The sequence below is a fragment of the Phycodurus eques genome, chromosome 1 (genome assembly GCF_024500275.1).
Source record: "Phycodurus eques isolate BA_2022a chromosome 1, UOR_Pequ_1.1, whole genome shotgun sequence".
NCBI classification, from domain to species: Eukaryota; Metazoa; Chordata; class Actinopteri; order Syngnathiformes; family Syngnathidae; genus Phycodurus; species Phycodurus eques.
The window spans coordinates 15,817,513-15,827,405 of NC_084525.1; positions in this window are offsets into that span (position 1 = coordinate 15,817,513).

Below are 9,893 nucleotides of genomic sequence, written 5' to 3' on the forward strand. Positions count from 1 at the left end.
TATATGAACAAGTTTAATGGGGCATCCCATTTGTGTGTGTGTGTGGGGGGGTCTGCATAATTGAGAAATTTATTTACTGTAAACAATATGAGAAATAGTACAACCCCAATTCCAATGAAGTTGGGACGTTGTGTTAAACACGTACACACACACATAACACGAATACAATAATTTGCAAATCATGTTCAAACTATATTAAATTGCATACACTACAAAGACAAAATATTTAATGTCCAAACTGATAAACATTGTTTTTAGCAAATCATTAACTGAGAATTTTATGGCTGCAACATGTTACAAAAAAGCTGGGACATGTGTCAAAAAAGACTGAGAAAGTTGAGGAATCAAAGACCTGTTTGGAACATCCCAAAGGTGAACAGGCTAATTGGGAACAGGTGGATGCCATGATTGGGTATAAAAGGAGCTTCCCTGAATTCCTCATTCATTCACAAGCAAAGATGGGCGAGAGAAAGTAGTCCAACAGTTTAAGGACAATGTTCCTCAACGTACAATTGCAAGGAATTTTGGGATTTCATCATCTACAGTCCATAATATCATCAAAAGGTTCAGATAATCTGGAAAAATCACTGCATGTAAGCGGCAAGGCCAAAAACCAACATTGAATACCCGTGACCTTCGATCCCTCAGGCGGCACTGCATCAAAAACCGACATCAATGTGTAAAGAATATCACCACATGGACTCAGGAACACTTCAGAAAACCAATGTCAGTAAATACAGTTCGGCGCTACATCCGTAAGTGCAACTTGAAACTCTACTATGCCAAGCAAAAGCCATTTATCAACAACACCCAGAAACGCCGCCGGCTGCTCTGAGCCCGAGCTCATCTAAAATGGACTGATACAAAGTGGAAAAGTGTTCTGTGGTCCGACAAGTCCACATTTCAAAGTGTTTTTGGAAATTGTGGACGTCGTGTCCTCCGGGCCAAAGAGGAAAACAACCATCCTGACTGTTATGGATGCAAAGTTCAAAACCCAGCATCTGTGATGGTATGGGGCTGTGTTGGTGCCAATGGCATGGGTAACTTACATATCTGTGAAGGCACCATTAATGCTGAAAGGTACATACAGGTTTTGGAGAAACATATTGCAGCCATCCAAGCAACGTCTTTTTCATGGCCTCCCCTGCTTATTTCAACAAGACAATGCCAACCACATTCTGCACGTGTTACAACAGCGTGGCTTTGTAGTAAAAAGAGTGCGGGTACTAGACTGGCCTGTGCAGTCCAGACCTGTCTCCCATTGAAAATGTGTGGCGCATTATGAAGCGTGAAATACGACAACGGAGATCCCGGACTGTTGAACAGCTGAAGCTGTACATTAAGCAAGAATGGGAAAGAATTCCATCTTCAAAGCTTCTACAATTAGTGTCCTCAGTTCCCAAACGTTTATTGAATGTTGTTAAAAGAAAAGGTGATGTAACACAGTTGTAAACATGACCCTGTCCCAGCTTTTTTGGAACGTATAGCAGCCATAAAATTCGAAGTTAATGATTATTTGCTAAAAACAAAGTTTATCACGTTGAGCATTAAATATCTGGTCTTTGTCGTGTATTCAATTAAATATAGATCGAACATGATTTGCAAATCATTGTATTCTGTTTTTATTTATGTTTAACATAACGTCCCAACTTCATTGGAATTGGGGTTGTAAATAAACTTGAACATATTTGTTTGTTTTTAATTAGATATTTATAATGAATTACATTAAAATATAATTTTTACATATTCAAAATGTTTGTTTTTAATGGACACAGTTTTGTATAACGTTCGCTTGTCTGTCAGCAGCATAATTCACACAGTATGATGACGTTTTGACACAGAATAATATTTATACCACATTTTAGTCTATTTTACAATTCAAACAGTACCATACTTAGGTAAAAATGCAAATTACATCGTAAAGATAAAAAAGAGGAAAATATTTGCAGTTGTGAATGTGTGCAAAGGTGCAAATGCAGCAAGGATTTGGATGCAGCGGAAATACAAATGTTTCCATTTTCCAGGGTCCTTGTAAACGTCATCGTGCAGGAATGAATAGGCATTGGGCGGCTGATGTCAGGACTACAGAGGACTGTTCGAGTTCATAGTCTTAACAGCTTCCGTAAAGAAGCTGTTCCTGAGCCAGGTGCTCCTACATCAGATGCTCCGTCGTCTCCTGCCTGAGGGGAGCGGATGAAGGAGAGGGAGTGATGATGCAGAGAGCCCTCTTTCTGCACCTGCTGGTGAAGATGTCTGTAATGTTGGGGAGGCTGCCCCCCAGAATCTTCTGAGCTACCTTTACCTTCCTTTCTTAACCTTCTGTACCTTCCTTTGCATCCAAGCAGCTGCTGTGCCAAACCGTGAAGGTGGTGCTGAGGATGCTCTCCACCACACATCTGTAGAAGCTCTTCAAGACACTGGTCCCCAGTCCGGCACGTTGCAACTTCCGGGAAAGTCGAGACATCGGTGGGTTGTTTGACGAAAATGGTGGCTTTCTTGTCCCAGCATTATTCACCTGGAAAAATGCACAAGAGTGTCGGACAATGGCAGAAAATAGTTTTGTTGTAATAGAAGCGTGCTCTTCCTATCTAACCATAAATGAGCCAGTTTTCATGCACGTTTTTTTAAAATATAGTGTGAAGAGTCTGGCTACTGCCATGAATTTGGCATGTCCCTCAGATAAGTAGTCACGGTTTAATGAATTATTTCAATTTTAAATGAATGCTTTTCTCCTGTTTTAAAGATCATGATACAAAGTAATTTAAAAAAAAAAAAAAAAAGGAATGAATAATTTTACAAAAAAATAGCTGTGCCTTGATTTCATGTCACTGGTGTTACTATTCGTAAAAACATTTATTTAAAACTGCTGAATCCCTGCAAATATAATCTTGGGGCAAGAGATCATTGGAGGCGTGTCCATTTTAAAACGCACATGGTAAATCGGCACCTTGTCTTGATCTGTTGACTATTTTCAGGATTAACTAGAAATTTCATGTGAGGATTTAAGATGTGTTACGGGGTTTATTGTAAGGGGAAAGGAAACGTCATTAAGATATTTGATCAAACGACATGATTAGCTGGTATATTTATGCATTAAAAAGTATGGTTTTGCCTGCAATGTCCACCATTTTGAATAATCCATTTTGTCTGTAGATTTGTCACTGGTGTTGCTTTTCTGGTTAGTAACACCAGTGACATTCATTAGCACCAGTAATCCCTTTCCCCTAAATAAACAAATATGTAATAAGTTACCCAAAAAGACTTATTTGCATTTCTGTTGGATTTATCTTACCCAACATAATACAAAATAGACACAAAAGGAATGCAGATGCTGGTTTCTTTTTCTCATGAGGAGGGCGTATGGGAGATTGTTCAGATTACAGCCTCTCAACACGCTCTAAACAATCTCTCCCGTCGCTCCTGTATTTCTTTGAAATAGGGAGGTTTTACAAGACATAACGTACTAAACTACAAGACACAACACACTAAGGGTAGGGTTTCAAGGTGAAGACATGGCATCAACACCTGCCACGTCCCCGACCACGTCCTTGGTCAAGGGGCCCTTCCATCGGATGATTCCTGCTGAGTCATCTTCTTGAAGGCGAGACATCTTCCTTTCTCAAAATCGTCCATAATACTTATGCAAGCTAAGCAAATAAGTGATAACTTCTGCAATATATTTAACAATTTCATTGCTGTTTCAATATTGTAACCAAATGACTTTCTTTTTTTAAATGATATCGAAAGCTTAAGTGGGCTGCACGGTGGACGACTGGTTAGAGCGTCAGCCTCACAGTTCTGAGGACCCGGGTTCAATCCCCGGCCCCGCCTGTGGTGGAGTTTACGTGTTCTCCCCGTGCCTGCGTGGGTTTTCTCCGGGCACTCCGGTTTCCTCCCGCATCCCAAAAGATATGCTTGGTAGGTTAATTGACAACTCTAAATTGCCCCTAGTTGTGAATGTGAGTGCGAATGGTTGTTTGTTTGTATGTGCCCTGCGATTGGCTGGCAACCAGTTCAGGGTGTAGCCCGCCTCCTGCCCGATGACAGCTGTGATAGGCTCCAGCACGCCCGCGACCCTAGTGAGGAGAAGCGGCTCAGGAAATGGATGGAAAGCTTAAGTGCTGCTGAAAATCAAAGCCTCTAAACTACAGACAGCGCAGGGATCCTGACTGTTGGATTGTTCTATTTGTACTCATGAAGCTATGTTCCTTTCTTTAACAATTAAGTTCCATTTCCAAAACATCCAAGGCCAGAGGGGCGCCCACATCTTAGGATGACCCGCTTTTCTGACAACATCCAAGGCCAGAGGTACCTTCTGCTAAACATATATCAAAACCTTCTGCTGAACAGTCAGAACGAAACCTTCTGACGTGTATAAAAGGAGTAAAAGGAGAATAAACAAGGTGTGTCATTCACTCAACCTGCACTCTGGTGGGCAGCTGATTGAATGCACCCTGAGACTCTGCACGTTGGGTGTCTTGTTTTTTCCTCTCTCTTTGGACAAAGAAAACGAACACGCAAGGACGATTGAAGGTTCCGTGATTTATTGAACATTGACATTATATTACGTCCTTAACAGATGGTGACCCTGCGTCGTGATTTGTCCGATAGGAGAGGTTAATTTTGGTCATCAACTACTTGGCCTGGACTCACAAACAGAGCGCTCACAAACTAAGGTAAGCAGAGACCTTTTTAACGAAATTCTGCACATTGACAGTTACCAAATTATTTGTGAGTCCGAGACAAGTCATTTTTTCTAAATCATAAGTTTTGTGTGACTCGCGAGATAGAGAAATCCTACAACAAAGGTTGTGGAAGGTTAGCCTCCAATCACGACAGATTGGAGAAGGTTATCCTCCAGTGACGACTGGGGAAGGTTATCCTCTGACGACGGTCAGGGAAGATTTACCAATATTAAAAAGGTAAATATTAGAAGTGAAGGATCCCTCTGGTTAGAGACCAGGGAAGGTCTTGCAGGACAAGCCAAATACAGTGTTATTTATGTGTAGAAAATTATTTCAGGCATTTTTAGTACACGCCGAAAGAACTGTTAGGAGAATTCCGAAGTGAATTAAAAAGATGTATTAAGTGTGGGGAAACCCCAAAGAGAAAGGCGCCACTTGTGGTAGTAGCTTCCTTTCTCACACTTGAAATATCTGTCACTGAGACATTCACTTTTCTCCGAATTCTCCCCATATTTATATGATGGAAGGACATTTTGCGGCACGGTGGACGACTGGTTAGAGCGTCTGCCTCACAGTCCCACCTGTGTGGAGTTTGCATGTTCTCCCCGTGCCTGCGTGGGTTTTCTCCGGGCACTCCGGTTTCCTCCCGCATCCCAAAAATATGCTCGGTAGGTTAATTGACAACTCTAAATTGCCCCTAGTTGTGAATGTGAGTGTGAATGGGTGTTTGTTTGTATGTGCCCTGTTCAGGGTGTGCCCCGCCTCCTGCCCGATGATAGCTGGGATAGGCTCCAGCGCGCCCGCGACCCTAGTGAGGAGAAGCGGCTCAGAAAACGGATGGATGGATGCAAGGACATTTTGACAAACATTGTCAATTGGTCGAAAAACACGAATTGGTATTGGGAGATTCAGGTCACGAAGGGGGAAAAGGTGGCAATTCACAAAGTTACTGTTACACTATACGGGACTAAGTTATGTAGGGGAGAAGAAACGGGAAAAGGAAAGAGAGAAAATAAGTAAGTGGTTCGATAAAAAAGAGGAAGAAGGACAAATCAGAAAGACTGAGCCTTTGCTTCCTGGGTTACATCATCTAAAAGACAGACTAGTTGTAGAAATAAAACTTCTAAAAAACAAAAAAAAACGTCCGTCTTTAAGAAATCCGCAGTGAACTCTAAAATCGCTGAAAAAGAACAAACTCTGTGTACAGTGATGAATGTACTTGCATTGGTGGGGATGCTTGAACCAAAAGATGATGCCATGATTATGGCATGAAAAAAAGGAAAAAGAGAACGAAAGGAGGATGAAATTGAAAAAATAATCAAAAAAAGAAAAAATACATTTAAAAAAAAAAAAAAAACACCACTTGCGCAGGCACCACAAACTTCCTCACTATACCTGGAACTAACAGTACTTCACTTTATGAAAAGACGGAGACAAAAAGACTTCTGAAAACAGTGAGATAGAACAAATGCAAAAAACCTTGCTAAAACTGCAACTAGGTGCTGCCAGAGAAAATGTGTCAGAACAGAAAAAAGAAAAGAAAAACCAGGCACAATCTGTCATGGCACCTCAGCTACTGTCGCAGGACCCGACGTGGGCCACTTTGCTACTACAGCAGCAGAATAGAGGAGGTTTCAGGGGTCACTCCCGCGGCGCAAACTCCATAAGATGCTTCGCATGTGGAAAAACTGGACACGTTGCACATGTCTGTCGAGGCCCTGCTGAAGCACAGAATAACTACAGTTGTTACGCCTATGGACAAGAGGGACACACTGCCAACTGTTGTCCCAGCCTGCTGCCCAGAGGACGTGGTGAAACAACAGGACGAGGCAGGGGAAATGTGCCAAAGAGACATTTTACAGAAATGTAATGCTGCCATTGTGTGTGCGGTACACGGACTTGGCATTGTGTTTCCGGATGGAACCAAAGGAGACGTGCGTACACATGGGCTGGCACGTGTCCAACAAAAAAACTGGGACTCCTGTTGCCGACATCTATTGGGGACCGCTCGACACGTGTCAAATAAATAACAGCGTGCTGCAGGCATTTGCGGAGTGGAAGCCGTGGGTTGTGTCCTTGGGACCATTCCTGCCACCCCCTGACCCTCCACATTGTACCTTGTTCTATGATAGAGAACACGATTTGATTTATCAACAAGAATTTTTGAAAAACTATCAGACACTCATGGTATTTTACCAACTGATAGAATAGTGGTGGGAGGAGAGAGTGTTGCGGCAGCGGTTGACCTGACATCGGATTTATTGCCTTGCTTCAAAATGCCATTTTCTGCGCCTCACATTTCATTGGCACTTAAACGAGAAGGATTAAGAAATCTGTCGGCTAAACTCAATTGGACACATGATGAGAAAGAATTCTTCATACAAATGAAACAAAAATTAAGTCAAGCCATTGCTTTGGTACTTCCTAACTATAAACTACCGTTTCATTTGGACATCTCTAACAAAACTCATACTGCCGCTGCAGTATTGTACCAACCAGTACGGGGTGAAAGAAAGGTACTACTACACACGAGTGTTTTGTTAGAACCAATAGTAGCACGTGCATCTGACTGCGAGAGGTATGCAGCAGCAGCTGCAGCTCTTATAGAAAAATGTGCACATGTGGCGCTTGTGCAGCCACTCTGCTACACACCACACACTCCACAACCGCTTTCATCAACTCACGACTATTTACCTTTTAAACAAGCGAAAAATGAAAATATTATCATTGTTACAACAACCGCATATTCCGTTTACACCTGTCAATACTAACATGGCCGACGGTGTAACTGAAGGAATGCATTGGTGTGAGGGGAAGGCCAGAAAAGACAAAGCATGTCGTTCAGATTTATTGTCCGAGCCGTTGAAGGGAGGGAGAAAGTTGTTTACGGATGGTTGTTGTTATAGGAAAAACAATGGGGAACTAGTGGCTGGATGGGCTGTAATTGAACTAGTAGCGAGCGAAAGGAGTCGTTGAACGTATGAATGCAACTTTAAAACAAAAATTGGCTAAATGCTGTGCACAGTCAAATATGTCGTGGTTGAGAGCTCTCCCAATTGTGCTCATGTCCATCAGAGCATTTGTAAATAGTACACACAAACTCAGCCCTTTCAAAATATACCATGGTTTTTCTTTTTCTTTTCCTGGTCCAGGTTCTGGCTCATCTCTTGAGTCACTTTCTTTCTTGTCGCGACTGTCTTACTTTGATCAATTAAGAGGTGTTCTGTCCAGCTTTGCAGGCATCCAATCGGACGGCAATAAACCACCTGCATCTGTTTGGCTTCGAGTGATAAAGAGGAAGTGGTCTGAACCAAAGTGGACGGGACCGTTCACCGTGACTGCGAGGACTTCACACGCCTACCAACTTGAAGGAAAAGGGACTACCTGGTTCCTCAGGGCACAATGTCGTGTTGCCAAACCACTTTGATTGTTTCATTAGTGTTGCATTTATTGCCTCAAGTTGCATTCGGCAAATTTAGTAGACCAACAATTCATAGAGCAGGAGAAAGGGTACCAAGCAAATGTGGAATACCATTCCAAATTACAATTAATCACAAGAAAGGAACAAACAATGCTTATGTTTTCGACTTATGCAAAGTGATTAACTGTGGAGGCTATAACAGCTCGTATAGAGGAACAGACATCTACTTTATGTTTCGACCAGACGGTACAGACCCGATGCGCGCAGAATTTGCCATATGGTCACACATGGTGTCAGACATGAGGACAAACCACCCATTTTATCGGCAGGTGGACCCCACAAAAAATGGTGGACAAAGGCATTAAGGGCCAGAAAAACCATAATGCAATAATGGATAGAATAAAATTCCAAAGAAATTATTACCCTATTATGCTAAGCATCAATGGTCAGGTAATTGGACAAACACAACATTCATATTTAGTGACAGGAGCGGATGTTTCTGGAAGAGATCCACGTGGTCTTATCCACATCAATGTATTTGAGGAAGAACAAACCGCTAACAACCAATCAAGTTCCGAGGCTGTCGCAATCCCGCCTGTCGTACAAATACTTAACAACCCACCTAGCATAGTGGAAATTTTCAACACAGACAAAATTACATCAGGTCAAATTTTAGCTTTAGCCACAGGATACACACAACAAAACCTGTGGATAGCCTACTTACAAGAAACGGCCCGACTTGGCAATTTTGGGGATTGCGTAATGTGTGCAGCCGCACGACCCACTGTATGTTCAGCTCCAGGACCAATTATGGATATTGATTCACTAAATTGCATGATTGAAATATACAAAATAAACCATAATGTTAGCTCTCGAAGCGCCAAGTATGAGAATATGTGGCCAAAATTACCTAAAAGTACAGTACCACTCATGGCCCATTATGCAGAAGGAAATTACACTTGTTTAAAGCGTGACAGAATTAATCAGAACAAAACTAAATATGTGGGGGTATTTCCATTTGGTCATAATATAATAGATGTCACTACATGGGGAAATATTACGGTATTGAGCAAAAGCTCTTTCGGTGATTTGGCATATATGTGTGAAATTAATGTAGTAAGAGCTGCATTACCTGACAAATGGAAAGGGACATGTACGATGATTTCATATGTGGCGTCAACCGCTGTAATTTTCACCAAGGATCAAATAACGAGACCAAAAACAGAAACTAATGTGAGGACAAAGAGATCAATCAGCGATAATTGGTCAGAGGACAGAACCACATACATAGATGGCATTGGAGTGCCCAGAGGAGTTCCAAATTCATAAAAACTGATTGATCAAATTGCAGCAGGATTTGAAAATATGCCCATCATCTCTGCATTGTTCCCAGTAACACCAAACAAGAATGTGGCTTGGATCAACTTTGTTTATTACTATTGGCAAAAGAGCAGTAAACTTAACCAGTGATGCCATTGAAGGCCTTAGCTGAACAATTGACCCCCACTTCCCTAATGGCAATTCAAAACCGCATGGCCCTTGACATGATCCTTGCCGAAAAGAATGGTGTTTGTGCAATGTTGTGTCCACAATGTTGTACTTTTATTCCCAACAACACAGCCCTGGATGGAAAAGTAACGAGAGCCCTACAGGGGTTACAAACTTTGGCTGCTGAAATGGCTCATTCAACAGGCGTTTCCAACCCCCTGGAAGATTGAGCTACGGCGTGGTTTGGAAAATGGAAACACCTTATGGTCACGGGAGTGGTGGAAAAGAATATGAACCAG